The 13,225-nt window shown below is 39.1% G+C and overlaps 1 pseudogene; it reads left to right on the top strand.

Moving 5' to 3' along the window:
• The first annotated feature begins 4,644 nt into the window (after positions 1–4,644).
• Positions 4,645–5,432, top strand: LOC141522983 (enolase-phosphatase E1 pseudogene; annotated as a pseudogene).
• The last annotated feature ends 7,793 nt before the right edge of the window (positions 5,433–13,225 follow it).

Raw genomic sequence — 13,225 nt, forward strand, 5'->3', positions numbered from 1 at the left:
GGTTGGACACCCATGTTAGGAGAGTTGAAGAAGAAGAGCAAGGCAGGGAAGTTTTAGAGGGCTTAAAGGCCAACTAGAGTTATTTCTATTTGATTCTGAAGGTAACTGGGAGTGACGAGTCTTTTGGATAAGGGGGGACAGTTGTGAGACGTCAGACTTGTGCTTTAGGAAAATCTCTTTCCCAAGTGAATGGAGGATAGATTAGAATGGGAAAGACCTGAGTTTGAATGATCAACCCAAAGATTATTGGAATAATCTAGACATGAGTGGAAGAGAGTCTGAACCAGGGCCTACCATGGATAATATACAAATGTTTGTCGAATGAAATCCTTCTTCTTGATTGATTACATCCAAACTTTTATTAGTCAAATTTTGCCCTGGTTTCACCTTTTTTATTTTTTAGATTTTTGCAAGGCAGTGGGGTTAAGTGGCTTGCCCAAGGCCATGCAGCTAGGTAATTATTAAGTATCTGAGGCTGGGTTTGAACTCAGGTCCTCCTGACTCCATAGTGCACCCAGTGCTCTATCTACTGTGCCATCTTGCTGCCCCCCTTGTTGCACCTTTAATAATAGCAATATTAAGTGTTCTATAATTCAAAATTTCTAAAAGCTGAAATTGCCTCACCCTTTTCTCAAGTGATAGTCATTATAATTCTGAAAAATATTGGCTAGCATTTATATACTCTAATATTTGCAAGGTGCATTATAGCCCAACACAGATGTTTAATCAATGCTTACCGATTAATTGATTTCATCCATTATCTTCTTTGAGTCTTACACCAATCCTATGAGATTAAATTCCCATTTTACAAATGAGAAAACAGAGTGAAAGAGGTTAAGCGATTTGCCCCAAACTATTAAATTAACAAGTAACAACAAAAATAGTAAGTGACTGAGAAAAAGATTCAAATTCAGATGTTCCGGACTCCCAGTCCAATACACTGTTCACTAACCACCTAATAATCTGAATAATTCAAGACTAATCAAGGACCTAAGAGAAAAGCATATCTACCTAAAATATTGCTTCCCATCCCTTACACCTGAATGAAAGGAATTATGGGTCTGAGGAAGTAAGCAACATGTTTAACTTTTATTTGAGTTCATCAACTCTGACCAATTTACAAATAAGATATGTGTAAAACATTTAGAACACAGTGGGTGCTTGATAAAAATCTCTCCCCCCCCCTTGGATATTGTAATCTCCTTCAATCTGTGTCTTGTTTGGGGAGCTTTCTAGAGGGTCTCATAACTGTTCCCTTCACAGAATTGGCTCAAAATACTATATTTAACCATTCAGCACTTTGTTTCAGGGTTATAGATTATTTTTAATTGAATTGAGTAAGTTCTGTATTGTGGAATGGACACTGTCTTTGGAATTAAAGAATATAGAGAGTTCAAATTTTGGCTCTGCCATCTGCATGCAACCTGGGGATCTGGTCAGGTTCCTCTCTCTGATCTCAGTTTCTTCCAGCATAAAAATCAAAGCTTTGAATTAAATGATCTAAAGCTGTAATACTATGAATTCCGCCTCACTGTGGCCCTCCCTCCATTTCACATCAATAGTAGCTGGGAGGGATATTGTCTATACAGAATGCAGAGGCATAGGCTACCATTATTATATGTCCTGCAAAGAAAGGTCCCCAAGGTTTTGTATTCTTGGAGCCTGCCTAAATAAATCAAAGATCTTTTGCCCTGGGCCCGTCATTAAGAAACACTAGGTTCAGTTTGTTTGATTGGAAAAAATCTTTTTTCATCATAAAGACACAAATGTCATCCCAGAAGTTCACAAAGAGATGCAAAATAAGTAGAAATGATTAAGGTGTCAATGGGCTGTCAGCAGGAAAGAATTATGACGGCAAGAGGAATTTTAATGATGAACCTGTGACAATGTCATTACGTAGGAAAATTGCTTTGAATTCAACATCTCAGAAAACCTCCTGACTGCCATTAAGACGCCCCTATATTATGAGGACATGATAGGAAAACAATTTAAATGCATGTTATACCCAGATGCTCATTATGATGCCATTATAAGGCATTCGTGTTGGAAGATTACCTGAAGAAAATGATTTTCACCTGGGGCCTGAAGAATTCTGTGGGCATATAATTATCCTGCATTCAAAAGACCAAATAGTGCTTTTGGGTACATTGCCATTGGTCCAACTAAAAAGAGAAATTGTGAGCATTTCCTACTTATGAAATGAATTCTCTGGAGTTCCACATTCTGCTGTCCAATTACAGTGAAGCATGGAACCCAGGAATTTTGGCTACAGATTTTGCTGATACTCTAAGCAACCAAAGCCTTGTAGCAATGACCCCTTGACCCAAGTTCCAAGAAGAAACAAGTCATTCACAAACGTCATGCCATGAGCAAGATCTCATTTAAATACTATAGAAAATGTTACTTGTCTTTATTGTTGTTCAGTTGTTTTTCGATCGTGGCCGATTCTTGGTGAACTCATTTGCAGTTTTCTGGTCCAAGATATTTAGGTGGCTCACCATTCCCATCTTCAGTTCATTTTACAGATGAGGAAACCAAGGCAGAGAAAGTGAAGTGACTTCTCCAAGGTGCTATATCTAGCAAGTATCAAGAATCTGCGGCCAGATTTGAACTCAAGAAGATGAAGCTTCCTAATTCTGGATCTGTCATTCTATTTGCTGTGTCACCAAGCTGATCTGCATTATGATAAAGTATCTTTCAACATCACCATTACCAGCTTTAATAGCATCATTAGCATTGACTACCACTATTGCCAACATCACTAATGATAGTGTCATTACAGAATGGCAAAGTTTCTGAGCTCAAAGGGACCTCAGAGATTGTTCTTAATCTGGAGTTCATGAATGTTGGGTTTTTTAAAGATATTTAATAAATACATTTCAATATGACAGAAATATTGTCTATTTTACTTTATAAATTAGAAAAACATTATTCAAAGAAAATTCCACAGGCTTTATCAGCATGCCAAAGGGTTCAATGCCACAAAAGAGGTTAAGAACAATTGTCTTGAGCAGTTAGTGCAATGGATAGAGCACCAACCTTGGACTCAGGAAGACCCGAGTTCAAATTTGACCTCAGACACTTGACTTTTGTTGTCTGATCCTGGACAAGTCACTTAAACCAAATTGCTTTGTAAAAAAAAAATAGTCCAAGTCATACTTGAACAAAATTCCCTCTTTCTGTTAACTTAACAAAAATAAACTAATCTTTGCTTAGAAACCTTTACCAACGAGGAATGCGCTACCTCTTGGACCAAATCATTCCACTTTGGGATAGTTCTATTTTGAAGTCCAAATTTGCATCTCCCTCACTTGACACAATTGTTCCCTGTTCTCCTGTCTGTAGCTGAGCAGAATAAATCAAATTTGTTACCATATGACAACTTGACAAATTCATTTCTTCCCTGAATCTTCCCTTCTTCAGTCTAAACACCCTTAGTTTCTTCAATCAATCTTCATAGTGTATTACCCTTGATGCCAAGGTCCTCCATCATTCTGGTTACCCTCCTCTATGTGTTCTCGAGCTCCTCATCCTTCCTAAAAAATGAGCAAAGCCCATTAGCTATGGTCTGACTAAGGCAGAATCCATTGGCGCCATCATTATCTTGAGTTTTGGTTTGGGGCATTTTTTTGGTCTAAAATGCTTCCCTACTTGTTTTAGAAAATCAACCAATGAATCAGCCAGTTATTTGCCTGGTCCTGAGGACACAAACAAAAATGAAACCATTTCTGACCTTAAAGAATGTCTTGTAAACATCAAATGTCTTCTTATTAGAGAAACCAAATTGACTGGAGTGAACATACTGGGGCCAAATGACCTGGCAAAGATTTTCTCCAGTCTGCATAATTTCATCTCTGTCCTGGTGTTTAACCACTTTTATTTCTCTCCTAATTTCTCTGGGTCTATGATCCTCTCTTAATTAACTTGATGTACAGTGAAGAGAGCACTTGGTAGGAGTCAGACAGATATGAGTTCAAATCTGGCCTCAGATACTTACTAGATATATGGTTCTGGATAAATCATTTGAGCTCTTTTTTGCCTCAATTTTCTCATCTGTAGAGTGGGAGGGGAATGGGACAGTGGAGACACTACCAGCCTTGAGTCAGGAAAACTCATTTTTGTGAGTTCAAATCTAACCTCAGATGTTTCCTAGCTATGTGAAGCTGGGCAAGTCACTTAACCATACTTGTCTCAATTTCCTCACCTCTAAAATGAATTGTAGAAGGAAAAGGCAAGCCATTCTAGTATCTTTGCCAAGAAAACCCCAAATGGAGTCACAGTCAGACACAACTGATATGCAACAATAACAATAACCACTACTTAGAGTTATTGTGAGAATAAAATGAGATAATATTTACAAAATATTTTAGAAACCTGAAGGTGCAATATAAATGTCAACTATTGTTATATTATTGGTATTATAAATTTAACTATTTGGGGGCAGCTAGGTGGCACAGTGGACAGAGCACTGGCCTTGGAGTCAGGAGGACCTGAGTTCAAATCCGACCTCAGACACTTAATAATTACCTGGCCACGTGGCCTTGGACAAGCCACTTAACCCCATTGCCTTGAAAAATCTTTAGAAAAAACAAAAATAGCGGGCTCCTCCCACATCCCCGGCAGCAGCCGCGGCCGCCAGGGCAGAGCCATGGTGGTGCTCTCCGTTTCCCCGGAGGTGACCGCCATCCTGTTGGATATCGAAGGTACCACAACCCCGATTGCTTTCGTGAAGGACACGTTGTTTTCCTACATTCGAGAGAATGTTAAAGACTATCTGCACACTCAGTGGGGAGAAGAGGAGTGTCAACAGGATGTGAGTCTGCTGAGAAAACAGGCAGAAGAGGATTCTCACCTGGATGGCGCTGTGCCAATTCCCCCCAGCTCTGAGCGTGGCACCGAGGACCCCGAGCAAGTGATCCAGGCTGTGGTGAACAACGTCTGCAGACAGATGTCTCTGGACAGGAACACCCCGGCTTTGAAGCAGCTCCAGGGCCACATCTGGCGGGCCGCCTTCGCTGCTGGGACCGCAAAGGCCAAGTTCTTTGAGGATGTGGTTCCTGCGATCAGGAAGTGGAGACAAGTAGGTATGAAGGTGTATATCTATTCTTCAGGGAGTGTTGAGGCCCAGAAGCTGCTCTTTGGCTATTCAACAGAAGGAGACATCCTTGAGCTTTTTGAAGGCCATTTTGATACCAAGATTGGACATAAGGTAGAGAGCAACAGTTATAGGAGAATTGCCACCAGCATTGGCTGCTCTCCCAACAACATCCCATTTCTGACAAATGTTACCCGAGGCTAATGCAGGAGAAGAGGCTGATGTTGACGTGGTGGTGGTAGTGAGACCTGGCAATGCAGGACTAACAGACGATGAAAAGTCCTATTTCAACCTCATCACTTCTTTCAATGAACTGTTCTTGCCTTCGTCAACTTAGAGACAGAGGTTTTCTTGTGTTTTTTTTTTTGAAGAGAAATCAAAACTATTTCTCAGAATTGTACTTCTGCTCTTGGTTTCCTGGGTTTATTCTACTGATAAAATCGCACATCTAAAGAAAATTATATATTCAAATCACCTTCCCCAGGGGTCCCTAAGGAGAGGGGAAAGGGGAATTTTAACTCAGTGAAATGAAGCCTATTTTTTTAAAAAAATTAAGAGTTATTGAGAGGCTGCATCACTAAAGTATTTGCTCCCCAAATGGGGTGGCAGTTGCTAAGCACTGTGTGCAAAATCACTGAAAAAAGAAAGAAAGGGGCGGCTAGGTGGCACAGTGGATAAAGCACCGGCCCTGGAGTCAGGAGTACTACCTGGATTCAAATGCGGTCTCAGACACTTAATAATGACCTAGCTGTGTGGCCTTGGGCAAGCCACTTAACCCCATTTACCTTGCAAAAACCTAAAAAAAAAATATTTGTCTGCCAGCTTTAGCTGGTAGTTCTGGAAAAACCTCACTATTCCAAAACTATTCTTTGCAAACTTGCTACAATTATTAGAACCTTTCTACAGGGTCCTTTTTATGGCGATGGGAGCAAACACTTAGGTGACCAAAGTGTAGCCAATCTCACATGCAAGAAGTCCAAACATCTGTTGTTTGCATCTAGTGAAGAAGAAAACTAGGAATGAAAATCACTCTCGGACTTGACTAACCAAGTATGGATGTTGTCATTAGGCCCTAGCTTGTGATTTCCATGGCTGCAACAGGAGCCCTTCATAACCTTTCCTGTGATCAAGGTGCAAAATAAAAAATGTGGATTTAACCTTTGAAAAAAAAAGAACAAAAAACAAAAATAAATAAAAATAAATTTAACTATTTAATGGTGCAAATCTATGAGTTGAAATGGCTAGATTCATTTATATTTTGTTACCATATTTAGGGTTGGAGCTTCTTTTTAGTATGTAAATATGTGAGAGATAACAGAAAAAAAACTCACGCTAGAGATTTTTAAGAAAAAGATCAATAATCATTAGGAATATGGTCATAAAGAGAGTATTTTAGGAATTTCAAGAATTTAGAACCAGAAGGGACCTTTGAGATTTTTGGATCTTATTTTATAGAAAAGGAAACTGAGATCCAGAGATGCTATGACTAGTTCAAAAACATGGAGCTAGTAAGAGGCTGAATTGATCCCCCTATCTCTGAAGACCAAGATCAGAGATCTATCCATTCCGTCTGCATCATACCACATCATACAGAGTATTTTCCTTCCTAAAGAAGAGACTTCAAGATATTCCTGCCAATGGCTTCATCCCTGCTCCCATTTTTCCAGTACTTCATACTTCATTGTGTGACTTCTCTTGTGATATTTCAAATGCCCAACTTGGAAATAGCATATTTCATTATTTCTGATTTATTAGGACCTGATCCACATTTAATGATGACTGATTCAGGGAAACTGCCCTTTTTCCAGCTTTTACAAAATATTGATTAGTCCACACATTTTTCACTATCCTTGCCTGGGCTTCACACACTACATTAACTCATTAATGATGCCGTATAAAGGTACTATGAGGATCCATCATTCTAGGTTGCTACCAACATTTGTATGTGCCAGTCTTCTTTTGTCCTCATATTTAACTTGGAACTGCTGGATTGCACATTTTCTAGGCCTTTCAACTTTGATTGTTTCTACTCATTCCATAAGTATTTAGTGAGTTACTCTGGAATACTAAGTATTGTGGTAGCTCCCTGGGGGGACAAAATGAGTAGTGATTAAAACAGACATATCATGAAATAAAAAATAATGATTGGCTTCAAAATGTGGGGTAGGATAAATGGATTCCCCCCCCCCCAAGACGCAGAGTGATACAATGGAAAGAATACTCACAGATTTTTGAATCAAAGGACCTGAGTTCAAATTTTACCTGATCTTATGTGCTCTTGGGTAAATCATTTTGTCTTGGGAATTTTGATCAAGATACATTACTTCTCATCTCCATGCCTCTACAATGATCATCTCATATTCCTGGAATATATTTCTACTTCATCGTCATCTGTCTCCATCTCTATCTCTTTGACTCTGCTTCTCCTCTGTCTCTTTTTCTCTATATGTATGTGCCTCTGCCTCTCTCTGTGTCTCTCTCTATTTATCTCTGGCTCTCTGTCTCTTTCTGTCTCTCTCCCTGTCTTTCTCTGTCCTTTTAAGATCCAACAAATGTACAATCTTCTGCATGAAATCTTTCCTGAATCTTCCCACCGTCCAGTGCCTCCCCCCAAAGTACCTTGTAATTAACTGCTACATATACATCTTTTTTTAATTTTATTTTTAAGGCAATGGGGTTAAGTGACTTGCCCAAGGTCACACGGCTAGGCAATCATTAAGTGTCTGAGGTCACATTTGAACTCGGATCCTCCTGACTCCAGGGCTGGTGCTCTATCCACTGCATCACCTAGCTGCCTACATTTACATCTTTAGATTTATTCACTTCATATTGATGCCTCTGGATTTATATATGCCCTCGCTCTATCCCACCCTCATTAGAATATAAGCTCCCTGAGGTAGGAATTGTTTCATTCATTGAACTTCTATCCCTAGCACCTAACATAGTGCTTATCACATAGTAAACACATCATAAGCAAGTGCTGATTGGTTGATTTATTTTTGAAGGATGCTGAGCTCAGGGACTTCTGAGGTCCTTTCCCGAAGATGAGAGGGAAAAAAATGTCTTCACCCCAGTTATATAATAGCTGAATTGCAATTCAAAACCTGGCCCATCCCCACTGCTCCCCATTACACCTTACTGCCCCCAGGTCAAATAATCATAGACTACTTGATAGGGAACATATAATTTCCCAGCATCCTATCTCCTTAATTCCCAAAGATTATCCTAGGTGATGTCTAAATGAACAGATGCATTGGTTAAGCTTCCGCCATGTACTATGCTTTAATTCTGATAGTCCCTACCCTCAAAAATTTCACATTCTAAAGGGAGAGACAAAACCTGAAGGAGATTTCAGCTACAAGATTGAGGAAGAGATCTTTAGAATGCAATGGCAAAGCTTCTTCTTTCATGCTACTTCCTTTGATAAAAAACATATCTGTTTCTCAGATTGACTTCTTTGTTGGTGCCAAAGATTTTGATATCAAATATTTTCTTTTCTGGGTCACCAGTAGCTGGGATTACTGAGGAAGTGGGGACATCAGCTCCTGAAGAAGCAGCTGATATTTCATGGAATTATGTTCCTTGGATTTAGGCTTGCAAGGCTGGTATTCTAGGAGACATTATCATTCCTGAGGCACTTGGATTTACCTGCACATTGATGGCATTTGGTCTCTGTTTTATGTTGGTTGTGCCAAAGTTTTGCATCTTTTCTATAGTATGTTCCTCTCATCGATAGCTGTGGAGGCCAGATTGACAATGGGGCTGGTTGTCTGGGGGTTACTCTTATTTCTCAAGAGTCTTGAGTTCAGATGCCAAGCTGTGTCCATCATAGTCTGAGGGGAAATAGTGGTTGAGACAGTGATGATTTGGTCTTCTGGAACATGTCACCTTCAGCCAGGAGGATGATTATCCTCCAACTGACAAGACAATGTACTGATTTTAAAACAGGCTCTCAAGATTCCTCCTTCTAAAGATTCACTCATCAAGCTCAACAAACAAGACCAACTCTGTACTAGATACTATACCAGACAATGACATACATATAAAGAAGTCCCTGACCTCAAGGAGTTTTCGCTTTATCATGGAAAAGAACATATATAAATAGAAGGGAATATAAAATGTATACAAAGTAAATGCGAGCTAATTTATGGAGGAAGGAAGCACTCAGAACTGTGGAGATTGAGAAAGACTTCACTGGAAAGGTAGTGCTTGGCCAGAGATTTGAAAGAATCTAAGAATTTTATGAGCTTAAGGTGAGAAGGATAGATTTCAAAGGCTAAGGGGCCATCTTGGAGATTCAAAGCTTTGGAGAAGTATCAGTCAATAACCAATAAACCAGAAGAGGGTCTCTCCCAAAAAGCACAACCAGGACAGTGAAGGAATTTGATTCTATGTCATTTGAGATCTAGACAGAATTGAGGGTATTTAGTCTGTTTTTCAGCAAGTTTAGAAAGAACATAAATCATTATTTCATTTTCCTTCCATAAGTAAATTCTATTCCCCCATTTCTTGGCCACAAATGATGACAAGATGGAGATTGAATATAATATCATTGAAAAAAGAGTAATCAGGTAGTATTAACTACAAAACATCCCAGGACAGATTCAAGATATTGTGAGGTAGTACAGAGAATCTACTATGGTTTCATAGGACGAGCAATGTATTGGCAACCATAGAATTTGAATCTAAATTTGCTCTAATATTTACTATCTCAAAGACCTGAAATTCAGTTACTAACCATAAACTATGGTAGGATCATTCTCAGAGAAGACACAGTCTAGCCCAAAAAGATTAGGGAAAAAGACTACAAAGTCAGATCTCAGAGTCTAAATACACAGGATCACTTTCCTATGGAAAGAAATCTCAGTTACAACTGAATGAATAAAAGACATTCATGAAGTTTTTACACTGTTTCATGATGAAGATGGAATCTTGAGATGACTGCTACTGTAAGTCTCCCCTTAATCTATAGTCCTGTTAAAATCTATTCTTGTTATCGAGTCATTTCAGTCCTGCCAATTCTCTATGACCCTATTTGATGTTTGCTTGGCAAGGATATTGGACTATTTTGTCATTTTCTTCTCCAGATCATTTTACAAATGAGAAAACTGAGGCATAAAGATTGAAGTGAGTTGCCCAGGGTCATACAGCTAATATCTGAGGCTGAATTTGAACCCAACCATCTTGACTCCAAAGCCAGCACTCTATCCACTGCACCAGCTAGTTGCCTTAAAACAAAATTGTAGGGTGCAGACTCATTCTTTTTCCACCCCTTCTTATTGAACAAGTCAAAAATTTTCAGCATCGGTCTTGCCTTTGATATTGCCTTAAATGCCCCTGTTCTTCAAAGACTAAGACTAGAGAGCTCTCCTTGGTACTAACTGGTTGCCACCTTGTCTGTGCCCAGGCATTCTCCCTCTAAGTATATTTTCATCCCTGTCAGATATAAGTCAATCCCATCTCTAAAACCAGTCTGTTCTGGTAGACAATAGATAATATGTGCCAGATAACTAAAGGATCTACCTGTTGTTTTAATAGAAAACAGAAACAAATGGAAAGGAAAAAAAAAGAGGCAGCAGGAAGGAAAAAGTAAGCACAAGTCAATTCAGGTTCAAAAATGGGACTGTCTATAGTAATTTGAAATAACCTTGCCGGATTCAGTTTATCTTTAGAAATGTCTAGTCTCATTATTTTTCACAGGCATTTATCTCAAGGGTTACAGGAGGAGACAGAATGAGAGACCTTGAAGTGGCAGTTCAGCCAGTTTCACTGGACATCTACAGTAGGCAGGGCATCAGCCTGGAGGTCACAAGAATGCCAATGCAGCCTGCACCAAGTTGAGTTTTTCAGTAAATAAAGCAAGCCACAAATACACTGGACCTTGTTTTAGTTACTAAGGCAACAGTAAAGTTCTCACATGAGGAGTGAACCTGAGACTATATCAAGGTATGCCAATGATGTTACAGTAAGGATACATAACAGAAGGAAGGATGTCCTTGGCCACAAATATTGCTTTCATGGGAGTGTCTCCTATGACTGGGACATTTTTTTTTAGGTTTTTTGCAAGGCAATGGGGTTAAGTGGCTTGCCCAAGGCCACACAGCTAGGTAATTATTAAGTGTCTGAGGTCAAATTTGAACTCAGGTACTCCTGACTCCTGCACCACCTAGTTGCCCTGAGTGGGACATTTAAAGGAGAGAAATGCCTGCAGTATCCATTGCAGGAGGACTGGGGGGTGAGATGGGAATAAAATGGAATGAATCCTTATGGATATGAAGTTTCTTTTAAGATACATTTTTTTTATTTCGATAGAGGGAGTTCCAGGAATGGAAAGTGTCTGAAACAATGCAGATCAGACACTCTTTTGTATCTTAACAATCTCTTAGGACTCTGAGAGGTTCAGAATCACCACCTGTTCAATAAAATGGAAGTTTTATCTACCTGGAGACTGGTTGCCTTGCTGCTCTGTGGTATTCTGCAAACTTGTGCCTCTATGATGTTATCTTGAACTATGTTTGGGATAGAAAGGAGAAGTGAGCATAGATTCAAATCCTGCCTTAGTTTTTTACTAATTATATAGTCATGAGCAAAATCATTTAAACTTCCTGGCTTCTACTTCCTTCATCTGTAATGGAGTTGGACTAAATGAATTCTAGCATTCCTTCCTGTTTTATAACTATGATGCTAAATTATTTCATTTTTCTCTGACTCAATTTCCTCATCTAATAAATGGGAACAATTAAAACCTACCTCCCACACAGTTTTTGTGAGGACTATGTGAGACTGAGTCTTTAAATTGCATTCCAAATCTTAAGAATATGTGTGTGTGTGAATGTTATATAGAAACATTAACCATCGTTATATAAACTCAGTAAAATACTTAGATATCTTCAACTCTTCTCAATGCTATTCTCTATTCCAAAATTCCAATGACAGAGAGATTCTGGAAGCTTAGGAACAGGTTATTGTCACCTTTGTTGGGCCAGAAGAGGGCCCCATCCCCTCAAGTGCCTGTCTGCAAGAATAAGCATAGTTACCAGGTCCATAAATTCTTTCTCTACTGGAATCCTATATGCCTCTGCTATCAATCATGTATTATTTTTGGAGGGTCTTCTCCCAATGGCTTTGATAAATGAGGCTTCCCATGGCTACCACTCTAGTTTATTTATCTAAGGTTATGACCAAACTATAAGGGAGGAAGGCAGGAATAGGAAAAGCTGATGAGAAAATCCCTGATTAGAGAGAAACTCCATGGCCTAGGATGCAAACAAATGGATTTCTTATTACAGGCTGAGCTGAAATTTCAGTCCACTCCATAATGGTGCAGGAGATCAGTCTCATCAGTCAAATCCTACTGAATCTTGACCAGTCAAACGATGCACTTATAGCATCAGTGCATGAGCTGCCCATGGACTGGGACTGAGAAAATGAGTAATAAAAGATGCCCCAGATGGAACTCTTAAAATTGATAAACATTCCTTTCAAACAATGCTCTGAAGTGATTAGTTTAGGTAGGATTATCCCAATATGTCAGAGCTGGCATATCTAAGGCCATCCTTAAGTCTATGGTTTCAATAGGGCCTCAGACCATCATTATCTGGGTAATCCTGGCCAAGTCACTTAACCCTCTTTGTCTGAGTTTTCTCAATTGTAAACTGAAGACAATAGCAGTACCTATACCCCAAGTCTGAGGAAATATCTATAAAATACTTAGCACAGTGCCTAGCAGATACTTGATAAATGCTTATTCCCTTCCCTTCTTTTTAGTTAAGCAAAATTCTCCATTCTATCTTCTCCAAAAAAAACAGTTTTCTAGTCTTTCCATTAAAATCTCTATTTTGCAATTGAACACAGTGAGCTCCAAATGATTCAATAACTTGCCCACAGTCACATTGATGGAAGGTTCAAAGTCAAAATTTTAACTATCATAACTCCCAGTATTCTTTGCATTTTACTAGGCTCTCCACTAAGAAGGAAGAACAACATAGGCTAAACAAAACTGAGGGTGTGGAATTATGAATGAATGCAGAATTCCTTTGGTAAACCCTATTTGGATGGTTCCACTTATGCTAAATAAACATTATTTTGCCCCAGGGCCTATTTCACTTTAGCTAATAAAGTTGTTAATTC

The sequence above is a fragment of the Macrotis lagotis genome, chromosome 4, assembly GCF_037893015.1.
Source record: "Macrotis lagotis isolate mMagLag1 chromosome 4, bilby.v1.9.chrom.fasta, whole genome shotgun sequence".
Classification (NCBI taxonomy): domain Eukaryota; kingdom Metazoa; phylum Chordata; class Mammalia; order Peramelemorphia; family Peramelidae; genus Macrotis; species Macrotis lagotis.